This window comes from Mastacembelus armatus, chromosome 8 (genome assembly GCF_900324485.2).
Source record: "Mastacembelus armatus chromosome 8, fMasArm1.2, whole genome shotgun sequence".
NCBI classification, from domain to species: Eukaryota; Metazoa; Chordata; class Actinopteri; order Synbranchiformes; family Mastacembelidae; genus Mastacembelus; species Mastacembelus armatus.
Genome location: NC_046640.1, coordinates 15042883 through 15066968, shown reverse-complemented (window position 1 = coordinate 15066968; position 24086 = coordinate 15042883). Strand labels below are relative to the sequence as shown.

Genomic DNA, 24086 nt, shown 5'->3' with positions numbered 1-24086 from the left:
GTGTGTGTGTGTGTGTTGAATTTATGGAGCACAGGGCTGGGAACTAAGCGTTTGGCCCTCCAGGTGTGTGTGCCTGTGGTTGTCAGGGCTTGTGAGACCTGCTGTGGAGGTGGCTACGTGACAGCAGTAATGATAGGTTGTGGCGGGTGAAGACATGAGTGCATGTGTATGTTGCTGCAGGCAAGTGTTGGCTTGGTTCCTGATGACACACACACAAGCCTGTGCACACACTCAACAATATACCTTAAATGAGACTTCACATCGCACACTGCACAAGGAATTATGACATCAGGATGAGTGAGCACTTGCCAAGTTCTGCAAGTCTGGGGTCACATAATCCTCAACCAACCATCTTCATCTGTACAGGTGTTTAAATCAGGTGACAGAGGGTTCAAGTTCAGGTTGACATATAACCTAACAGAGAGGGTCAAGTACCTCTGTCTGTCTGTTTGCATCTGACCTGTTGACTTAACAAGATGATCTGTGTTTTTATGTCTTCAGGGTGCATTTTCACCATGAACAGACCCTTCAATAAGTCTCTTGAGTATTTACTTGTTTTATTTGTACAGATGGGATTAAATCCATCAGGTTTGTCACCAAAACATTATGAAAAGTGTGTATCTGTCTTCTTCTAAGCAATCTGTGGTGTATCCTATTGTGGAAATCCAAGTTTGTGATATTTGTTCAAGACCACATGGTCCATAGATTAAGTTTGTACTTTGTCTAATAAAAAAGTTCTCTGTTTATCCATGTAATGTCTTCTTTCAAACTCCATTTCACTTATAATCAGCAGTCTGAACCTAAACATTCTTAATAAATCGTGCAAGATCATTTAATTAATGCTTAGTGCACAGAAAATGTTACATGTACGTCTTAATATTCCGTTTCATTTCCGATCGTATTTTGAGAGGTGATACTTTTGTGCATTTTATTTCTTCACAGCTAAACCTCTAAAGGTACTTATGTAGCAGCTCACAGACCAGCTTTCCTAGACACTGAAAGCACAGGAGCCCAGCCCTGCAGATGTTTAAATCAAGCACATACCTGGAGCTCATTAAATAGAATCTTCGACACACTACCGTCTCCTGTCATTTACAGTAATATGCTTGACAAAGATGCTTATTGTTGTGGTTTGCAGTGAGGACTTAACATCTCAGGGAAATAGAACTGGCTGCGGCTAACCGACCCACACAACAAAATTCTCAGCAGGACCTTTTCAGAGCCGGGGCCTTCCACAATGGTCTCACCAGTTCAGCCACATCCGTTAGCCCAGTTTTGCGCTTCTCTGTTCTGTGATACAGAAGACACAGATACCCAAACAGAAAGAAGAAAGAAAGAGACAACAGCCCAGCTATTGTCTAGTCTGATATAGGATGTTCTCATAACTACTCATGTCTGAATGTCTAATTTTAATGTGTGTACTGCAGTTTTGTGTAAAGACAGCTGGGTTTCTGCTGCTTTACATGTCTTTAACATGTCAGCTACTATTTAACTTCTTATAAAGTAAGCCATGTAAGGGTAATGATGCAGAATATGTTTTAGAAAGCACCTAGTCATCCTGAAAATGGCACCCACATTCCATGCTCAGGAGCATAGTAATACACATTTGCTCCATGACAAGACGAACAGTGGGCTGCCATGGGTTTGGTTTGGAAGCTTTTGTCTGCAAAGATCAGACACTATTGTCAGGTGTGTCTGTATAAATTCTTCTGAGATTATTTTTCTATTATATTTTATATTCTGAATTGGACCCTAATGGGGCTGAGTTCAAAGAAGTGAAGGGGATATTTCCTGCTGTCTCAGGGCTTAGTTGTAGTTCAAAGCTATCCAACTGTTGACAGCAGCTGGTCTTCTCAGGAGCTCTGACTTTGTCCTGCTGTATAAAGAAGCTACTACTTTAGCTTAGTCAATCCCCAACTCTATAACATTGTACATCACTCCATGCACTGTAGTAGAAAGCTTTATGATTTACCCCTATTAACTGTCTGGAGAGATATCAAAGCTTCCTTCCTCCATTTCTGACTCTTGTTTCTCTTCATTTCATTTCCAGAGACAGCAGTGCCTAGAGGTATTGTCAATGCTTATATTTGTGATCTTGTTGGCAGTGGAACAATACTTTAGTTTAGGCAGTGCATTCCTGATTATTGACACACTGTGGTATGGAGAAGGATTAGTGAGCGCCTTAGCTTTCTGATTCTTCAGCGTGGTGTTGGCTCGTGAGCAGCACCTGGGTGTATCTATGACAACAGGCTTCACAATGAACAGTGATTTCACCACCAACCGGTTCAACAGAGAGTCTGCAGTGGTGCTTGCACAAGGAGGGTCACTTAGGAGTGGAGAGGTGGGAAAAGTTTACTTGACATTGCTGAATGTCACTTACAGTGAGTTGCAGAAAAAGAGTTCTACATGTAGCTACTATAATTCAATTCAATTCAATTCAAAAAATTGTAAAATGTTTGTGGTTTTTTTTTCACAAGTTTCTGTCCTGAATGTGTAGTACTAATTGTTTTTATATGGTGGAGATGGTGGTCTGTGGTTTCTGCAAGAGAAGCTGGTCTCATTCTGACAGTCCTAATTGCCTGTGTCCAGCTAGCCCACATGTGGTCTGTGGTGAGATGGACTGATAGCTGGGACTGAGGCAGCATTGTTGGCCCAAAGGCAGTTTGCTGAGGGTCTCATAATGACCTGCTCCTCAATCTTATCAGCAGGAGCCCACAGGACCCATATCAAGCATCCTGGAAAAGGCTTCCAGTGACATCATGGCCTCAAGGGTCTACCCTGGTTATATTTTTATTCTTGAGAACCTGCTACACATTTTCTCAAGGAGGCATTAAGAACATGTAACCACATATCATCTTGCATTACATTACATATTACATGTAAATGTACTGCAACATTACTGGCTGTCTTAGCTCTGGCAGCTAAATTGAAAACCCAGGTTGTAAGCCGTACTACAGACTATCAGGGGCCACAGCAAGTATCAGAAATAAATCAAGTGCAGGATTGGTAAATTTTGAACGTCATAAATAATTGTGGAACTTGAATCAGCTTAGCTCCACCTCACTGTTAAGAAGAAAGACACAGGATTCTGTTGTTTTGTTTGACACATAAATAACTTCACTGGCAAACTGTATGTCTTGGCATTTTTTCAAGAGCAGTCTGGACTCCAAGGCCTTTGATTGATTACTGAAGTCTGTCAACCACCTTTGCATTGCATAAAGATAGATTTTTATAAGTAGTTAATTAGGCTTTTTATTGCTTTTTATTTGCCATGTTGTGCAGTATGATGGATGTAGTGTTATGTTGTGCAGTATGATAACACAGTGGTGTTATGTTCAGCACGTTGTGTTTAGAATTTGTGTTAAGCCTCCTAAAATGCAGGTCTCAGCATTGGTGAATTACTTGTCAAACTTACTTCTCAAACCGTGTTGCTAACACGCACTGATAAGTAAGGTTTTTAGAGCATTTGACTATCCCATCATGTGCAATTAGAGGTGATATTGCCTGGCAGGCCAGACAGCCATGCCAAGCAGGGGAAAACCCATCAGTTTGGAGCCCATCTGAGTCACTGAATGTTTCTGGTTACCTCACTGTTTGCTCACCTGGCGGGTATTCTAAAGTAATGATTTTCAGATTGGAAGTTTCTTCTTTTTGCATCTGCTGTGTTAACCTAGTTTGGTTCCTTCTTTAAAACCTCAAACCCATGATAAAAGAAATCCTTGCCCTGAAATAGCCCCTATCAGCCTCACAAACTATCTGACTAAATAATGTATGGCTATGAGGTTTTTCACACCATGTGAAATTAAGGTATGTTAAGATATAATGCAGCTGGAAATGAAGGCTGAGCAGAGTGTAGTGGAACCCAGAGCCCAGAACAAGTTGTTCTGTTTGGCACTATCCTTTTGTTGACTGTCAGGTTCCCATGCCTATTAGATTGCTTTTGAAGAACAGGCACCATGATGATGTGCGCCAGACAATGCTATTGGATGGCACTTGTCAAATGATCACCTGCTTGCTCAACTAGAATTGTTCTAGATTATATAGGTGTAATGTGTATTTATTGCATCACTGTGACTACACTAACATACAAATTTTCCCTGGAATTCATAGGAAAAATATTTGATTTCTTTGAGAATATTTGTCCTCCGTTCTCTGTCATTCTTTAACCCTGGATGTGTAGTTGATGTGTTAGTCCTGTCAAGCTGATGAGGAAGTTCTGTATACAGATTCTTTGGATGGCTTATCAATGTGGGCACTTGGGCACTGGCCCATGTAGACAAAAACGTCCCCTGGCAGTAATGAAGAATGTGGCAGGCTTTAACCATGATGTTATGGTGTAAGGTAGCGTGGGAAGTTTGCTGAACTTCCTGACCCCATGCGCCACTTCAGCACATTGACCTTCATCACGTGACAATGGAATGCTCCACATCTTTTGTTTTAACACCCATGGCACTCATGGAGTTGAGAGCAATTTTGCATACTATAGAATAATCAGTAGCTTGTCATTGTGCCTCTCTATTCTCCTCCAGTGTTGTTCCCAAACAGGATTTGCAGGCAGCTCTCTCCTGCATGTTTTAAATCACATCAAGCGCTGCTGAAGTCTTTTTCACCCAAAGCGGGCACCAATCTAATGGCATCATTTGGGCCTGCACACATCAAGAGAATCAACCCCCTTTTTTCTGTGCTTACGGTTTTGTGAACAGAAGAAAACAAAAGGCTGGCCCAGTGAAACGCATCTCGGCTGGCGGGCTGAATAGAGGGGCCCCTTTCATGGCTGTTTATGAGCACCCCTCTTCAAAAACACACATACAAATCACATCCAGTTCTCCCAATGGCTCCTCTGATACAAGGATGATGGCAATAGGGGAGGGGAAGGGACAAGAATCTTGTGGTGTCTCTTCCCTCTTTTCATATGTTCTGGTTGATAGATTTACACTCAGTGTCACCCAAACTTTACTGTCATATGCTTCAGTTTGTTTTGATGGGTTACATAGGTCAGGAATCTTCACTAAAAACTACATTAAAACAGTTCATAGAACTAACTATATGCTGGACAGGAGGCAGAAAAAAGGCACCATTATAGAACCATCATTTGCCTTTGGATTAAAAATGTAAGATTCAAGTAATGGTGTGAATCATCATTAAAGAAAGACCAGAGATGTTTCCTTGCATACAATCTACAGTTAGTGCCTCTAAATATGTGGACATGTTCCGACTTCCTGGAAAGAACGAAAGAAAGAGCAGTTATTCTCATGAAAATTAAACAATGCATCCTTGACAACATTTGGACAAATGGCAAGTCATCCCACCAAGGCGATATTCTTACAACAACCCTTTCCGGTCTGTGTCACACCTTGTTCAACAGGTAGGGTTTGATGGACAAGGCGAATTTGTTTTGTAAATGGTAGTCCATTCTGTGGGTGTTCTTAGGCAAACAGAGTGCTAACAGTGCTATGTCCTGTTTTTATGGGTTTCACACGTCACTGTTCAAACTCTCAAACAGGCTGGTCCCCAAGAGTACATGGAAGAGAGCAAACAGTGTTCTAATACTTCACCACTCTGACCTTCTGCTAACTTGATACACAAATAGACAAACACACACACACCTTTTACTAATTCAGTCAGCCGTTCATTCCAAAAGGAGGAGTGAAATATTTTAATCACAGATTTTGTGGTTTACTTTGTTGTGCAACCTAATAAAATAAAGCAACAAAGACACAGGTAGTGCTAATGTAAACCAAATAGAACTATTGTTCCATATCAAAGTGCTTTAAGCTATTAGGGTAAGTAAATATAAACATGTGGATTTACCTTATATTACTGACAGTCAAGCTCAGTTTTACACTTAAAAGTTTCTTTCAAAATGAAACTAAGAATCTTTTGATTTTAGTTAAGGCTTGAATTAACATTCTCTGCATGTCAGGAAATAGCATCTTTCTTAATGTAACCCAGGTCTGATAAATATTGGGTGGTGGGTACTATGTGTCATATTTAAGTAGCATATGAGTGCCCCGTTCCAGGCTCAGTATCCTGGGCTAATTGGATGGGAATTCTGTGGGAAAGTTTGGAATCTTATAAAAAGATGAATTTCAAAGTGCTCCCTAAATTCCAACAAAATGTTTTGAAACAGTACAACGTCTATTTTTATTAATGGCATAGAAAAATATAGAGAAAACCTGTAGTGCTTCTCAGGCTGATTTAGTTTATATAAACGTGTGAAGTAGTTAGGTGCGTATGTGTCTGGACTTGTGTGACGCTGCAGTGTGCCTTTACTGTACTGCCAAGTTCCCTGCCATGTCGTCTTCTTATGTAAATGCAAAGGAACCAAACAACACCTACTGCTTCTATACTGTGGATCCCTCTGTGAACCACACTTTACTGTTCTTTTCTTTTCCACTTGTTTTAAATCTGTCTCTGATATACGAGGCATTCCTTTGCGGTTGTGTAACATGGTTTGACGCTTAGAGAGAACGCGAATGAGACAGAAAGAAAAAAAAAATGAGAGCGAGAGGGAGAGAGGTTTGTCTTCCCGGGTTTCATGTCCTGCTGTGAGCTCATATTTCTATGCCCGTTTCACAGTTGTAGGTAGCTGGCTTATCGCTGGCCTGCTCAGTTCTTTCCGTCATGCGTGGCCTACCTTAATCTCTCTTGTGTACTGTAAACCAGCCCTAATAACCCTGCACACGATTAAAGCAAACATCTTAATAACAGCCTGCCTCATTATCAGCTCACACTGGGAAAATGACTGGTTCAACCTCCCCTTTGTAATGTGGTTCACAAATAAGCCAGAGAACAAGATAACTGGCATATTTATATCTTTAAAAAAAAAAATCTACACACTTGTTTTGAAAACTGAATGAACTGACAGATTATCAGCATTTTTTACACAAAGGTATAGTTTCTAATGAGTTTATTTTACTGCAGTTTATGCAGAGACTGTCAGCAAAAATGAGAGTGAGATGCAGGATTGAATGTGGTGTTGCTCTAGAGGGTGCTGTTCACTGAGGAAATGTGCTTCCTCCCTGCTGCTTTCAATAAATCATAATCTTTTGGTATTTTAACAAACACAGTTTACATCTTATCTGTGTATTGTAACATTTTCTCTGCAGCACTTTGATTTATTAGTTCATATTTTCCAAAACTGATTGATCAAATCTGAGTTCAGACTTCAGGAGCAATTAGACAACAATGTAACAACGGCGGTTTCTTGAAGGAGATATTTTACAGTTTCTGAAAAATAATGCGATCTTGTGCTGCAAGGCTTCTTCAGCATGACATGATTAGGTGATAATCCCCTTGCTCACCTGTGACTTCCGCTCCACACACACATACGTATACACAGACATACAAACGCCTGCAGATGTTTACACAGGTTTCACACAGCCAACAAGAGTAGATGATGAGCTGTCAGGCAGACCTCCACTGGCAGAACTGAGATGGGGAAGAATGTATCTGTGGCAATGGTTACACCTGTGCTGTCTATGGTTTCCTGCGGCGATATTGCAGGGTGTAATCCCTGACATCGCATGTGTTTATGCTTGTGTTTTAGTTACAAGCCTTATACCTGCATGCCTTAGAGCTTAGATGGGCCTTCTGATTCACTTAGTCCTCAGCCTGGCCGAGGAGCATCCTCCTCCCCAGCCTGCCACACACTAGCTCATCCCAAGCATGTTTGGATACAGTAAACAAACACAGTAGCTTCATTCACGTGTCATACATCTTTTATCCACTGTCTCTTTACTATTCATTTAATTTCTTAATATCAAACTAGAGTATGTTTTCTGTTTAAGGTTGTTATGTAAAAGGTAATTCATGCTCAAACTCTGGTCTAAAATTAGAATGTGCAAAGACTGATTTTTTTGTTGATTTGAACTTGGATTGCCACAATAGGATCATTTACAGGGAACATTAATTAGTGGTTGTTTCTTTATGTACTCAGAGTATTTGAAGAGGTCTTTTTCTGTTGTTGTTTTATATGGTTTGTATTTCGTCATGAGTGACGCTGGCTGCACCATTGAAGTCATGAATGGGGAGGAGAAAGATTTTGTGCCAGTGCCTGAGCTCACTTTTTATTTTGGTAAATAGGCTAAATTTAGAGCTCAGCCATGGCCAGAGGTTTGTCCCAAGCTCCCTGTATGACACACCTTTCGAGAAATGACTCTCAACATCTGCTATATTTATCAAGATCTTACTTTTTCCTTTGTTTTGTTCCTTTCTTTTCTCTTTTTTTCTAACAGATGCATTGTAATCGATGCGGTCCCTGTTTTTCATTTGTAAGCTTTGCTGGACGGATTATTAAGAAGAGCATCCTAATTCCCACCGAAGGAGGGACATGTTTCAGCAGTGTTTATAAAAACACTGTGCTCTGACGTGAGTAGCAGTGGAGAACCAGTAACAGGTCCTCTCTGCTAACACACCCTCCTCACTGCTGCCCAGTGAAAGGTCTGTTGTAATGGTGACATTTCAGCCCTTCTGAGTTAGATGGCCAATTGGATAATGGGATTTGGTTTGCAATTCTGGGGAGTAGACCAAGCCGTGACAGTGCATAAAGTTGCATATGACAACTTGTGCTGACTGAGACAAAACCTAACACTACGTAAAGTCTAGCCTAATATAAGTACACTATTGAAGTTTTGTGGTTCTTCGACATTGATGAGATCCACCCGTCGCTCTTCTGTTATTTCTGTCTCTGACCCGTTATTGTCAAACTGCCCAGTTGCTCCACTGTAAAGTGGTCAGTGTTTTAGATTCTAGTCCTGTGGGTTGAGGCTTTGAACCATTTTCCATTCATACATCATATTAGATGCTAACACTGTTTCACTTAAACGAATCCAGCTGAATAAATGAAGTTAAGCAGATAAAACACTGTGCTATACGTGTGAATTGACGTTTGTCCTCTTTTGATTTTCTTTTCCTTTTTTCAGAGAGAATCTAAATTCTTGGAATGAGATGTCAACCTCCTGTTGCATCACGGGGATCTTCTGGTGAGTATATATAACATGTCTCTAAAGACACTGCAAACATTAAACTTCTCTTCTGCAAAGCTCTACTGCGTCTGACAATGTATCCCTATTATACTGGCTGTGTCTTCATCTCCAGCTTGTTTGTCCAGTAGTTTTTCTTCAATGACGTTTTGTGGCTGTCCACATCTGGCTGAGTCCAGCTAACCCAGATGTGCTAAATGTTCCAACTATCTGTAACAAGGTGGATATATTCCAGAAACTTATATGGTTACTTTGGTTTCGGCTTATAAAACTGATGCAACCCTTACTTTAACTGTTGGCACAACTGGTAGCCAAATGTTTTTAACTATTTGGGCAGAATTTACTGGGTGATGTTTATTGTGGTGTGCTTAAAAGATTATTCTCATCCTCAAAATGGTATTTTAACAAATAATTGAATTACACTGCCAGAAAAATCCCTAGCCATCAGGCCATCAGTAGTGTTTTGTGACTGTGCTGGTGCCTATGGTACTCAATGCACTTAGCAACTCTCCCACATCCTATCACCCCCCCACCTCACCACTGGAGCCCCCTATGCCTTACTTCTTGTTTCAGCTGGTCCACCCTCTACCAACTAGTGTGTGCCTGTCAGAGTGTCACCCCAGGGTGATGCCCCTCTCTCAGTCCCTTGGGGCTCTTTTGACTCCAGAACACTTCGTGTTTGCCCAATCATTTGGGAGCCGGATACGGGAATGAATTGTTAACTACAGCAGGTCAGCTTGTGCCCTGCAGCCCACAGCCCTCTTTGCTCTCCCCCAACCTGCTGTTGACTCATCACCATGGAAATGGGACAGGAATTTGTTTTCTCTCATGTGTCCGCTGCCAGCTAGCTCCCCACCGCCCTCCGCTACCATCGCTCCCTCTTCTCTTCATCCTCTACCGCCTCCGAGTGTCCAATCAAAAGGCAGCTAGGAGGATTCACATGGTCAGGAAGTGTTGAGGGTGCATCCCACTGAGTGGAGCAGTGTTGTCAGTGGAGCTTTGCTTTTCTGTCCTGCGAATCAAGGCCTTAGGGGAAAATGTGTGTGATTTGTTTGGTAGGAAAGTGAGCACAGTCTTCAGTGATTTCCTGACAGACAAGCACAGTCATTTACAATGAAATGCACATCCACATCCACAAAATCGACAATATCTTGCTTATGGGGCCAGACCTACATGTGACTAATAATGTGCAACCTATTATAAATATATCCTATGTAAGCTGTTTAAATTCTCCTCCTGCAGCCATTGTGGTGGCTTTGGTTAAAATCATTATATTTCTGTTTATTTTTGCAGCACAGTGATTAAGAGAAACCCCAAACAGAATGAGCCTATCATATACACTGCTTTGTAGTTGTGTACAAGTCTATTTCCATGCTTTACAATAATACATCACAAAGGGACAAAGACGTCTTGCATTTCTCTTTGGTATGGTGACTTTTGTCATTAAAAATGCTACATGTGGCTCTCTCTGAGATGAGCTTTTTAGTTTTTCTAAGCAAATCTGGTCCTATGGTAACATAGTTTTGCACAGTCTAATTCCCATCATTGTCTCAACTGATCAGGAAGCTTAACTGTGTATGTGTGTTTTTGCCTCACACATTATTAGCTTAAGGCAGGTGAGTGTTTGCCGACCTGTCTCTCTTTAATGAAATGAGTGTTTGCCCAAGGAATGCACCATGTCCGATTTATCATTGACTCTTATTGTTCAGCTCATCCAACTGGTGCCTTGTGGTTGAGCTGTGCTGTGCCCTGGCAAGTGAAAAATATGTGCTTTTCTTCACCTTTTCCTCTTTTATTCAGTGCATTTACACATGTTGGATGAAAATGTGACTTGGTGGAAAAGTATTAAGGGTGGTGAATGCATTTGGAGTGAAAATGAGAGAAATCCTGGCCTGCACTGACAAAAATGGAAAATAAAGTTTTAAACATTGTGATGAAGTTGAATGTCAGCTATCAGTTGGGAAAGAAAATGATTTTTTTTTTTTATATATGCATTTTACTGAAGTGTCTCCTATGGGTTGTGGTGTAATGAGGCCTCAATTGAAGCAATCCATTGCACTCTACTTGTGTGGTTAACAGGGCCTTTACAAGCAAGTACAGCTTTTCTTGCTTGTGTGTTTTTTTTTTTTTTTTTTACTTTAGGTTAAAATTCTCAATATTTAACATCTTAAAAAAATTATGTTTATTTTTAACTCTTTATTTAGTCAGTGATGCAGATTTCTATGGATATATGTGTAAATATGTACATTAAAGTTTGTGTGTGTATTCGTGTGGCTGTCATCCTGTGCCACCATTTGGGTGGTCCTCACGGCTGGTTTGATGGTAATCCTCCAGTCCCATAAATCAGTGTCCGGGTTCAGGCCGGGAGCTGATGCTGTGTGACCACTGGAGCGAGGGGCTTGAGGCACTGAGCCGAGACCCCAGCCACTGCCCTGCCCTGGCCTGGCCACACGTCAGCTCTCCACACCACCTTTAAAATAACTCGTCATGCATGGCTGACTTTGGGAAATGGCTTCAGCTCCAAGTACATAAGAGACACCAACAGTATAACCCATAGTAAAAATGGATGGCACCCTCATAAACTCTAGCACCAAAAGATATAGTTTCATGTGTTATAACCAATAACAGTTCGTGGATTTGTGGCTTTAACATCTCCCCCTTATTTTCCAAGTTTTCAAAACATTTTTATAATATATATATATTTGTTGCAATTTTTAAATATTATAAAAATACACTTGCTAAAAAATATTCAACATTTGTTTTGTCTGACTAGTGGCTAACAAACCACAGTGACTTCTGCCTTCTAGAGAGCTGCTCCCAGTTCAAATGTTTCTGTCTGAAAGTGCTAAGATTAAAGCGATATCTTAGTCTTTGTAGGGACTATACCTCTGTCTGAGAACGAGGAGGGAGGATGAAGGCCTGTCCGAGCTGTCTGGCTTGCATACAGCTCTCCGCTGAGCTTTTATCTAGGGAGATTGGTTGCATTTCTGTCCAGACCCAGCTCCCAGGGAGTGCACAGTCCTGAGACCTGTGGCATTAATAAAGATAATGCTGTTTGGAATAATAACAGTCAATTCTGCCCAATACACGAGAGAGAGACAACAGACACAAGTGTAGCAGAATACAAAAGAAGCCAAGATGAAAGGCTGAAAGGTACGCCTGTTCATCTCTCTTGTGGGAACTGATGGAACCTATAGCAACATGCTCACACACAAACAGTACTGAGAGGGACCCTATGCCAATTTTGACCTTCCGGTGCCATGACGCAGAAATGCAATTTGTTCTTTTGTCTGCCAAGATCATAGAGAAAGAGCAGTGACGTTTCCTTTTTTTATTCTTAACTTATTTTTTCTCATCCACCCCTTCTTTTCATTCTCTCTTCCCCATTGCCTTCAGTGAGTGCACTTTAGTTTGATGAGCAGGTGGTCTTTTTTGAATCTCACAATGCTTTTGGCTCCCACCTCGGGCGTGTGGGGCTTTCAGTTGGAGTCAGTCATGTAGGCCAGGATTAGAAGGGTGGAGGAGGTCCAGTAAGAGTCTTGGTATTGGCGACCTCAGCGCCCTGCAGTCAGAACCATGCAGAGTGTAGATTGAAAGAGTTATTTTGTTGCTAAAGCTCTCAGCCATACCCCAGATGGCTTTTGTGCCAGCCAGGGACATGCTTGGGGATGGGGTTAAAGCAACAGAGTCCTTTGGGCTTGGTGAGTCTATGAGTTCAGCAGGTAAAGCACTGTAGGCCAGACAGACTGAGAAGGCAAAACGCTGTCGTCTCGACAGTTTTCCACCTTGATTCTGAACAGTGGGCCTTAACAAAATAGATGGATTAAAGCAAAGAGAAGATTTTACTTCCCAGCACACCAACAAACACACACATATATGCAGAGTGAGATGGACTCTGAACCTCCCCCCAAATTAAGACTTAGTGAAGCATTTCATCTGATGTCATTTAAGACAAAAGAGCTTGTAGATGAAATGGAGGAAAATGTGCTGTATCTACATTTTTCCAGTGAAAGCCCTCTCTCCTGTGCACAATTTCCTCATTGCAGAAACCTGCACTGAAAAAATTACAACCTGCTTTCACTGCTTTACCTTTGATCTGTTTCATCACACAATGCTCATTACCCAACCCCATTACATGATTTATGGCACATTACTTTATCTGTACAGTAATCAGTAATTTTGGTAATGATGCCTAGAAGATCAATCAATATTTTGTCAGTAATGCGAATAAGGTGTGTTGTCGTTTTTGCCTTTCTCATCCCACTATGCCTTTGAGCAAGGAAACTTTGTAGCCTGGTCCCAGACCTCTGAATCAGCACTCATATCGCAGATTTGAAAGTGTTCTGGTGAATAAAAAATTATAGTTGCAACTTTGATTTGATTATGATTAACCAATAAAGTCTATAAAGTGACCTAGATTAACAAGTCTTTTAAGTCACTTTGCATGTAAGAACATTTCCTCTGCATAAACGCTATGTGATCTCTACATGTACATTGGTAATGTTCTTAAACTTACCTAAGTTGTGCTAACAGTGTCAATTTAAAATGACAAAGGAGTGGCTGAATTTGGCAGTCCCTAGAAACTAGAAAATCAAATCGTCACTCCATAGAAAATACAGAACAAGAAGGCATAGGCAGAGTGAATAATGCAGTGGTAACGAAATGGCCGTCAGAATATCAGGCTATGGTCTTTGAGGTCTGAGCTGTAAATTAAAGTGGGAGGAGTGATTTCGTTGGTTTGTACTGTTCACCATTCTAGGTTTGTCCCCCGAGTGTTTGTCATGGAGGTTTCACAAGTGGCCACTTCTACTCACACTGATAAACAGCAGGGATTGGATCCAGACCCTACTGGGTTCTAGCTGGAGCCCTGGAGCTTGTAACCACACAGACTGGGAATGTTAGTCATTTGTTTATCATTTGTGATAGTTGCCTGTTCCTAATCCCTGGCTGGATTAGCCTGATATGTTTCTCAACCCACCTTTTTCCGTTGTCACAGTCCCGGACAATTATGTAAGGAATTTTACTTGTTTGTTAATGTGTGCATGGACAGTATGTAGACATTATGTGAATGCAAAGATGTCCTTCTAGGCTTTGGTATGTTGTGCACAAACACGTGTTGAGGAAAGATGTTTGTAATCAAGGGAGTTTGACAAATATCCCCTCTAACTCCCATGTAACACTGTGATTAGTGTCAATAGGAAAACTCTGTTAGTGGGACTAAGATTTTATCCAGGCATCTTGTTGTGTTCTCGTGCTTGTAGCTGGAGGCATGTTTGGATCTAATAATTCAGAGCCCCAGAAAGTGTTTTTTTGTCTTATACTTTTTTTTAAACAGAACACAGAGTCCTGTAGAAACCAATTAATCAGATGTTGAATGTTAGTCTGGCGTCATCAGAATCAGAACCTACTGAGGTCATGAAGTACGACAAAGTGGTCAGAGTGTGGTGCCTAGAGTACTTATCTGCTCCGTGTGCCATGAAACTACCGGGCAAGAGTCACCTCAATCCAGAGAGGGAACAGGCTTTAGTGAGTCGACCAAACGTGTTCAGTGTGAACACTGAGCTGATCCTGAACACTACATAAATCTGGTTCTAGTTTCAAAACACAACCATGCACGTGCTCATTAACATGCTGTACTCTTTCACTCATACATTGTTTTTGTGGGTGGGAAAGTCTGCATATCTGCATAAACATTTAAGTCCCGAACACAGTTCCGAGTCCCTAATTCATACCCCAAGCAATAACACAAACTGATATAATCATGCTACAGGGCTGACAATCCAGTATGGAATTATGTGTGTTTATGCATGTACACATTAAGGTCAAAAGGTTAGACTGCTCATAATTTTTTGGTATAGCTACTTGACTTGAACTGGAAGTTAATTGTGCCAAACTTAATTTGGGGCAAAGCCAACCAACGTTTCAAGTCATTAAAGGCACAGTCCGCATCAGAATTTGAACATACAGTTACACAAGACCTTTTTTACATAACTTCATTAAGGCAAAATTCATGTTTTTCTTGACTGAAGCTGAGAAAACCCTCAAACTCAGAGCACTGTCAGACCCCTAAACTATTCAGTAGAGACACTGTTGCCTGGGTGAGACAGGCAGAGTGTTTGACCCTTCCCCTGCTTTTTTTCTTACCCTGCACAGAAAGATTGCTTTACTCACCGCACATGGAAGCTCTCCAGCTGAAGCAGTCACAGCTGATCTTCATGGGGTGTTGGTTAATTGGCAGTTTTTGTAAGTGCAGACATGCTCCACTATGCATATCTTCCTCAATGTCCCTTGCACTATTTGCCTTTTAAAAAGTGTCCTTTAATTGGCTGCACATTCACAGTCTCCTGCTTTAACTGTCCCCTGTGGAACCTGACTGTGGCCTATTTGACCCTAACGCCCTGAGGTTAAAACCTCAAGTTTGGCAGCCAAAATCAACGACAATTAAGCTGTTTTTTTCTGCTTTTCTTTTTTTTCTTTTGCTCTCTTTTTTTCTTCTCCGGTTTTGGTCTTTAATATAAGATTTGAAGGTGATCTCTTTTTCATAGGGATATTATTGGGTCTGTTAAGACCAAAATCCACTTCTTTTCAACACCTTTTCATAATCCTTACCTACCATATGTTTGTGTGAATGTCTGCCAACCTCAGTCAGGCAGCTCTGTCAACAAAGTAACATGCCCACCTCCCCTGCGCCAAAGAAAGGCCTCAAATTCAACCTCTGAAAGATCCTGACTAGTCCATTTGATAGACCTGGCCATGTATTATCCCCACACATGAGCCACTTACAACTGGGCTGTATCAGCAGTACTGAATAACCTGAGAGTGCTGTGAGCCCACCACAGGGTACATGGCTGTGGCTCTGGCTGCACAACACTTAAATCCCCTTCCCTTTTAACCACAATGGGAAACATGTGCTTACTCTGTGTAGGGTACAGGCCCACCATGGGAGAGGCTGTTTACCTTCACTCTAAAACATTTCACAGGTCCTGTGACTGCTCCTGGTCACTATGGTCACTACTTCTGCTTGGTTAAACAGATAACAGAACATTACTTTGGTGACAATGTTAAGTCAGTGCCATTGCTACAGAATAAAACTCCTCACTTGTGATCTTGTAACATTCAAATCACATATTAGGTTTATATTCACAGTATTTCCACCAAAGGACAAAGGGGTTAAACTGATTAATTTGTGTATTAAAGGGTTGCTTTACGTAACTTTATCATCCTCTTAAACATTTTGGGTCAGTGCATGACAGAGAGAATTGCTCTGCTTTTTTGTGAGCAAATTAAGCAAAACAGAGAACTCTGCTTGTTGAACTTATCCTAAACCGCCCATAATCCACCAGATGTGGGGAGTATATCTCTTTGCTTTAGGACAAAACAGAACAGAAGCCTAAGGTCATTCCCCCCTGTCACTAAAGTTCTGTCCTAGTTTCAGAGGTAAGACAGTTGTTTCTGTGTGCAGCCATGGAACAACAACAGAGAGATCCAGTGGTGTAAAACATGAACCAGCGGCCACATGCCAACCTGGGGGACAGGAAATGCACTCCAGATGAAGATACTACATAGTGGTTTATTTTACTGGTGTTTCTGTCTGTATATTGTCAGGAATATGTGCTGTACGAATGTCCATATGCCTCCTGTGTTACATCACAGCATTTCCACTAACTTACTTATTTTTGTTGATGTATTATTCTGACTTGAGCAACAATTTTGCATATGTAGTAAATATGTCAGAACCTCAGATCTCAGTGTGCTCATGGAGGCACCAAAAAGGACTTAACATGGCGTTGACAAAAATGTTGAAATGTTTACTTTGATGAATTACTGTGTTAAGTATGTTTGAAGTGTCTTGGCAAATCGGGTTCCTTTCTAAATTAATGGAAAGCCAGTGAATGCCAGGAATGTTCCAACATTTTGTACACACATTTTTGTATTTGTTCGGGCAAAATGTGTAAAACCGAAAGTGCAATAATTTATTGTATACAGTCGCTGTAGAAGTAGCCTCACATAGGTTCAGTTGGAGGCTCTGTGACTTAATCAGATCCTGGCCACAGGTGTGGCAAGTGATCTGAGGGACGAGTGAGCTCTTCCTAGGGTAACAGTAGCCGCAGCGAGTTTCCCCTGTTGCCCTGCCCCACTCTGCCCTTTCCTGTCGTCTTATCTGAGCATTCAGTGCAATCTAACCCAGGGCATGGCCCCTCTGCTCCTCCATTTTTCTCACTGCCGGTCTCCATCGCTGATCTTCTCAGATGTCACTGTGAAGAGAGAATGACCTGCTTGAGCTGAACTTGACTGACAGAGTCCTGACATCCCATTGTGCCCACAACTGTCTCAGCTTCCTGCCACCCACAATTTCCCACCCTCTGACTTCCATTACACCAAGGGCACAAAGAGTACAGCCAATTAGGCAGTGAGCTACACAGATGATCTATTTACAGTTTTATTTATTATGATGAATGCTGCAGTTTTTTATTAGATTTGTCATAAAAGTCATTCATGTTTTCTTATAAAAGGTGTAAAGACAAATGGGCCAGAGTGACATGCTAATGTAGCTGAAGGGCTTTGTGATTAGCAGACGGACTGTAATGTAGATCTTGTAATGACAGAAATTTGTGCTTCCTATATGGGTGTGATTTAAATTGCCCAGTCCACCAGCAGGCAGCCAGCCAACTTCTCCTGCACTGTGACTTAGACTCAAAACCTCAGATAGATGCACATCTAAAATGTTTAGAGATTTCAGAATTGTTAAGTACCTCAGAAGCAAAGCGTATGAAAGTATTTACATACTATGTTCTATTACTATTACTGTGTTAAATGAACTGTGTGTGTTTATCTGCAAAGGAAATCAATTAGTGAGATAATTCAGTTTGTTAAACAGTAAAAAAATATCGATTGGACAAATTTGGCACTGATTTTGGAAGAAGAAATTAGAGTGGTTTTATTGCTTAACACATCAGTGCTTGGTAACCTAAATAGGGCTTGAATCATTTGAAAATCATTTATCATTTGCATTTCTGCCAAACACACTATAAACATGTTTCCACATGTGTTCATTCCTTAGCAAAACTGCCAAACAGCAGCTGAGTGGAAGCTTATCAAAGCCCTCAATGATTTTACTGTGACATAGAAATTGTTTTATTTTGTTCTTATTGCAGCCTCAGCTACACTCATTTTAGTTTACTGTATGTAGTCCATAGGTGTACTTTACATGTATATTTTGAGCTAGTATTTCCAGGAGTCACTAATTTTATGTGCATTATGTACATTCTCAAGCACAAGAAGGTTTGTGGGGCAAAATCTGATTAAACTGAGTGTGTGTGTGCGTGTGTGTGTGAGTGTGTGTGTTTTGAGCCTTAAATGTCTGTGTGGACTTGCAGACCTCAGCACAGATATGTAATCAGATTTGCAGAAAGGAACAGGTCGTTTCATATGACGGTTTAAAGGACCACTGACATAATGCTGTGCACAACTTTGTGCCAGTGTTCCTGACTATGATGTGTGTGTGTGTGTGTGTGTTTGTGTGTGTGTGTGTGTGTGTGTGTGCGCGCACATATACGTATATTATACGTATGTGAGTTTGCATGATTGTGTTTTTACACCTAATTTGTTTTCAAAGTGTACTGCAGAAATCTGTATATTTGTTAGTACAGCCTCCTAGACAGTAGAAATAGAAAGGTGTTGAGGTTACAAACCAACATGCTACACTTACTCCATTGTTCTTGGTTTTAAGATTCATTTGAGAAAACTTACATGAAAGTAAGACCATTGCTAATTAACAGTCTCTTACACATCTGGAAAAAAGTACAGTTCTGCTTCAAACTCTGATGAAGGTCTTGTTTGCAACTTTGTGTTTACGCGTCTCTATAGTCTGTGCTTTATTTTGAACTAATGGACCATCAGAAATTATATCAAATAATTGGAATCATCTTATAGCCCCAGCTCTCTTCAGAGGACTGCTAGGATCAAATCCCCTGAAAGCTCTGTATGCTGTCGTTTTTTGTTTTTTTTTTTGTTTGTTTGTTTTTACATTGTTGATGTTTTTTGGGGGTGGAGATTCACAGCTGATTTTTCAGAGCTGAATATGGTCCATCATGTGATTTTCATTGGAGAGTGGCTAGAGGAGAGGACCCCAGTAAAAGCAACTAAGGATGCTTGTGTGTCATCTGGCCTTGTTAATAAATGCAGGTTATTTTCCATCATCTTTCTTGTAGTCATACCATATACAGCAGAAGAGAGCATGCCCTAGGAGATCTTTTTCAAGTGGCTCGTATGTGTGCGCTTCGTGTTTCACTGTGTGTTTTCTGTCAAGTGTGGAAAGCTCATAAGCAGGAAGATGTAGCAGACAGGAAGCTCTGATCTCATCAGGAGTGTCAGCAGGGGCAGTTTTTCATAAGGTAGTAATCTCACCACACAAAGGGTCGTCCAATATTGGACAGAGCCCCTACCCCTAGACTAATCAAGACCTGAGAAACCCTTCTCCTGTATTGCCAGCCCTCTAAACATTACCTCATCTGGAGGCTTAGCCTAGCCACATGCAGCTTCAGCATTCTGGTGAACACGATAACTCACTTAGCTCGGTATGATAGCTAGAAAAAACTGAAACATAAGAAGGGATATAAAAGAAATGGGACCAGCATACAACTACCTATGGTGCCTGGTGCCAGGGAAAGGTATTTTAAAAGGGAGAGAAAAGAAAGAATCATTTTACCATATCCTCCAGAAACTCTGGGAAGCAATTTGTTGGTATTCAGTTTCTCTCCCTGCCGTCCTGTTATTGCTGTTTTCCCCTCAACTCTTGGAGCCTTCAACCTGAAAGGAGGTTTTTAAGTTCAGGCTTTGTGTCACTCGGAAACAGTGCACTTGTTTCCAAGGTAACGGGTCTGGGACGGTGAAACTTAGAAGCAGAGAGCACCCTTTGATGAAGAGGGACCTGAGTTGTCTCTGGTCAACAGACCACAGCTTTAGTCTTCAACACTGACAGAGTGTTTCTATGGGGAAATCTGCAAGATTCCTGATCCAGTATCTGCAGTACCAACCAGCACACCAAGCAAATTTCAAATGATGCAGTGAAAAAGCCACTCGCTTCAGTGCTTCAATTCTCCTGAGCTGCCAGGTGCCGCATAGCTCCACTGAAACCACAGATTTACATCAGAGTTAGCTAATCTGTGTCACTGATTCAAGTTTCACTTTCAAATGTTCTGGGAAGATTGTGAAGAAAATCTAGTCATGTGGTCATTTTAAACCAGTTTTGGTTGGTAGTCAGCAAAGTTAAGTGATAGCCTAAGCCCTAGAAAAACAATATTACTGTTGTTGGTGGAATAACATTTTTTTTTTTGCCACTGTTTGCATTTGTGCAGCGATTGTACTTTGGAGAGATCATGGTTACAGAATGAGCTTTGAAATAATGATCTATTAAACTGAAGCACTGTGTACATTTGGCCTGTCATCACATGTTGCACATCAAAAGTTGTAAACTCGTGTGCTATAACCTGATCTTACCTATGAAAACCGAGAAAGGAACTCTTTTCTCTCTAATTGTATGGTTGGAAGATAAATGTTTTCTGGAGTCTAAATGCAAATTTGGGGAAAGCTGCACTAAATTACATCTGGTTCCTTTCAGTTCTTATGTTTGCCCTTGAAAGTGCCCCTCTCTGAATCATTACATTTCTCCCACCTTTATCTTTTTCAGTTGATCTCAGGTGAGCACTGAGAAGAGGCTGAGTAATGGAAACATGATCCCAAGAGATTCAACAGGTAGGGATGACTCTGGTTTTTGTTTGATCTTCATTCAGTAGAATATGTGATCACACACAGTGAAGCTTTATTACACTGACAGTTGCTATAAACAACCAGAGTATGGTAGATTCAAACACAGTTAGCATGTATAAGAGACGTGATCAGGGTGGTGGCATTGGCTTTATGCCCATGTTCTTGCTTTTTTTGATTGTGTAACTCAAGTCCTGACTGCACAGTAAAGAATGCAGTGCCACAGAGATATCACTTCAAACACAGCTTCTCTGAGGAGCCTCAGATCCTTTCAGTGGAACTGAATGAAGATATGCTTTGATGGCCCACCACAGAGTCGGTGGCCTTCAAAGAGTCCTGTTGATGGGATTGCAGGGGGAAGCCAGTAGTGGTACCGAATACATGCGCCTGTCAGGGTAGCTGTGGGAGTTCTCAGTGGAGGTCAAACATGCTTGAACCCAAAATGATTAGTGTTTTTCTATAGATTTTAGGTTTAGATTATTTTCTTTTACCTGGTTCTCCCAGTAAATGAAGGGGAACAGTGCATGTGGATGGCAGGGAGCTAGCAGACAGGTACAGTGGATGTGCTGATGGGGGAGGGAGATAGGGGCTGGCCTCAGTCATAGCCCCAGGCACAGACAAGCAGGCTGAGACTCAGAGGCAGGTTGGGGCCTGGTCCTGTATGCTGATGCAGCTCTGCTGGCTCTAAACCAACGTGAGGCATAGAGGAGAAACGTGGGAAGGGAAAAACCAGAATAGAGGTGAAAGGAGAGAGAGAAAAAATCAGGTAAAAGAGAGATTGTTTAGGGGTGAAGCTGAGAAAGCACACATCAAAAATGTGGGTAGATAATAACAGAGTGTTAACAGAAAAGTGAGACAGTGGTTGTAGGTTAGGCCAGGAGAAGCAAGCTGGGAAAGGATGATGATGTGTGAGGCCGAGGGGGAAGGAGAGAGAAGTGCAGAAGGAGGGAGATGAAGAAAGAGTTTGTGAGTGAGGCCACATCCTGTACGCTGGTGGAACGTGACTCCTCGCAGGTAAACCAGCTTAGTGCAGACAGGCAGAAAGAAGATGAGAAACACTGATGGATGACTTCTTATCCTCTGACACATTGTTCCGTCCCTGGGCAAAGAACAGGTGGGACCGGCCGGTTCTGCCACTTTGCTGCCATGGCAACCACAGGGCTGAGTGGATTGTGTGTGGGGGAAAATAATGTAATGTCTTTGTGGGTGGTTGTATGCACATGCAAAGGTACACAGAGTATGAGTTGTCAAGAGGTCACCTACCTGCATGACCTCACTTTGGGATATTCTGACATGTGTGAAAAAGCAGGTATTGTACATTCCGATTTGTTAAGCCCTTAGGCAATACTAGGGTGACATCTAAATTCTGGCATTGGACTGAAAAATGGCTCGTTCCAGCTGCACCATGAGCAGGCCTGGTGATTGTATCTTCACTGCTGGAAGCAAAACACTCCACCTTTTGCCACCACTCTTAATATCATCATTTCAGCTGTGGATGAGGCTCTGGGTGGTTCTGCCAGTTTGAATCCTCAATCTCTTTTTGTGTGGAAAGTTTGTGAAAGCAGCCAAATCAATTCTGCTGAAAGAATCAGAAGTTTGAGTTGATCAGTTTTGGGTGTTTTACGAATCTCTTGCCAGAGAAGCATGTCATTTCTTATTTTGTATGGGATTCAGAATCATGTCAATGTTGGAGCTTCGAGTGGGTTTTGGACTCAATCAATGGTTTCTGTATTATGTTCCTAGGATCATGCTAAATTCTGGCTGGACTGTCGATCAGAATCCACTGCAGTACATGTTTGCTTCTGGCATGGTTGCTGACAGCATGAGCTCCATCACCGACAGCGTCATTGTCAGGATCCAACACCAGCAGATTGACTTGGAGAAGCTATGGTATAAACTCAGCAGGACAGTGGAGTGTATTCAGATATAATGGAACAGATCAGTCAGCTGTATCTGGGGTGGTGCTTGAAAGTAAACTTGATGAATGTAGAGTTACCGTAGTTACCACAACGGATATTGTTTGACTTTTCTTAAACTGAACTTGGATTAATTGTTTTTTTTTATTAATCCAGGTTAATTCATTATACATCTGTTTTTGATATTCAGAGTTTATTAAAATTGTTGCTCATAGACTCTAGTTGTGACATTTACTGTGTTATTCTAGAAAATAATCCAATTTTTTTTTTTAAGAGTATATTTTTACTGATGAAGGACCAATGTTGTTAAATACCATATAAAGTTGATCTAATGAGGAGCACAAGAAATGTCTTTGTTGAGTAAAACAAATGAATAGATGTGAACAGATTCTTCAACATGACTATTTAGCCCAACCTCTTCTAATTGTGATCACAAAGAAACCATTGTAGTCAAGGTGATGATGAATGCAAACCAGAAATGCTATTGACATTGCATTTCATCATGACACATTGGCAGCCTGTTAGTTAATAATCCTGTCAAACTGTTTATTTTCATGGTGAGTTATAGCTCCATAACTTGTGTTGTATCTGTGGAACCCCATTAACAGAAATAAAAATGTGTATCCAAGCTCCTGTCTGTTTATTTTGTTATTGCAGCTGCAGATCTATGCGATTAATAACCGATGCGATGCCATGTTTTTGTGATGTTCGTTATGCATATACAAATGTGTGTGCTGTTATTGTTAGTCAAGCTGGCTTCATTACTACTTGCACCAGTATTTGCAATTCTTTTCTTTTCTCACTCCTGTGCAGGTGAAAAGACAAAATGTGACATTTACATGTTAATGATCTGAATTGTTATAGAAAATGACAGGGTTTTACTTCACTAATACTAGTGTCAGTAATAGGTCAATTTTAAAACATTATAACGTTGAATAAATCATTTGTTTTTATGACATTTGAGGAAATAACATTTCTTAACAAAGATGACATCATAGAAATTGTGTTTGCCTGCTGTTAGGTTTCTGTATGCGTGTTGATGACAGAGAAGTGTTTAATGTCACAGGTCATCATAGGCCAAACTGCAGGGAGTTTTCACTGTTTTGTGGATTAAGTTCCCTACAGCTGCCCAGTCTTCTGTAGAAAGATATTCTAGCATGCACTACGAATATATTTATTGTTTTCAATTCATTTTAGCAAGTTTAATAGTTCAGCAGTGACTTCCCATTCAACTGTCTTTCACTGTCAATTTCAGCTGTGATTCAATAGGGTTTGGCTCAAGGGGGGGAAAGCTGCAGTCTCCACGGGGAATGGGACATTGGCGCAGGAGTGTGGGGTGGCAGAGTTTCTAAGCCGGTAATTATTCCTCAAGGGTTTGCTTATTGTTGTCCTTCGCTCTGCAATAAAACAAAGCCAACCA

General features: G+C 41.1%; 1 long non-coding RNA gene across 1 annotated transcript in view; it reads left to right on the top strand.

Moving 5' to 3' along the window:
- Positions 1 to 23261, top strand: part of LOC113141139 (uncharacterized) — a 46345-nt gene extending 23084 nt beyond the window's left edge. Inside the window, exons 2-4 of the long non-coding RNA XR_003296717.1 lie at positions 8925 to 8984; positions 20674 to 20738; positions 22494 to 23261. This is a non-coding gene — a long non-coding RNA (uncharacterized LOC113141139). The remainder of the gene's footprint in view (positions 1 to 8924; positions 8985 to 20673; positions 20739 to 22493) is intronic.
- The last annotated feature ends 825 nt before the right edge of the window (positions 23262 to 24086 follow it).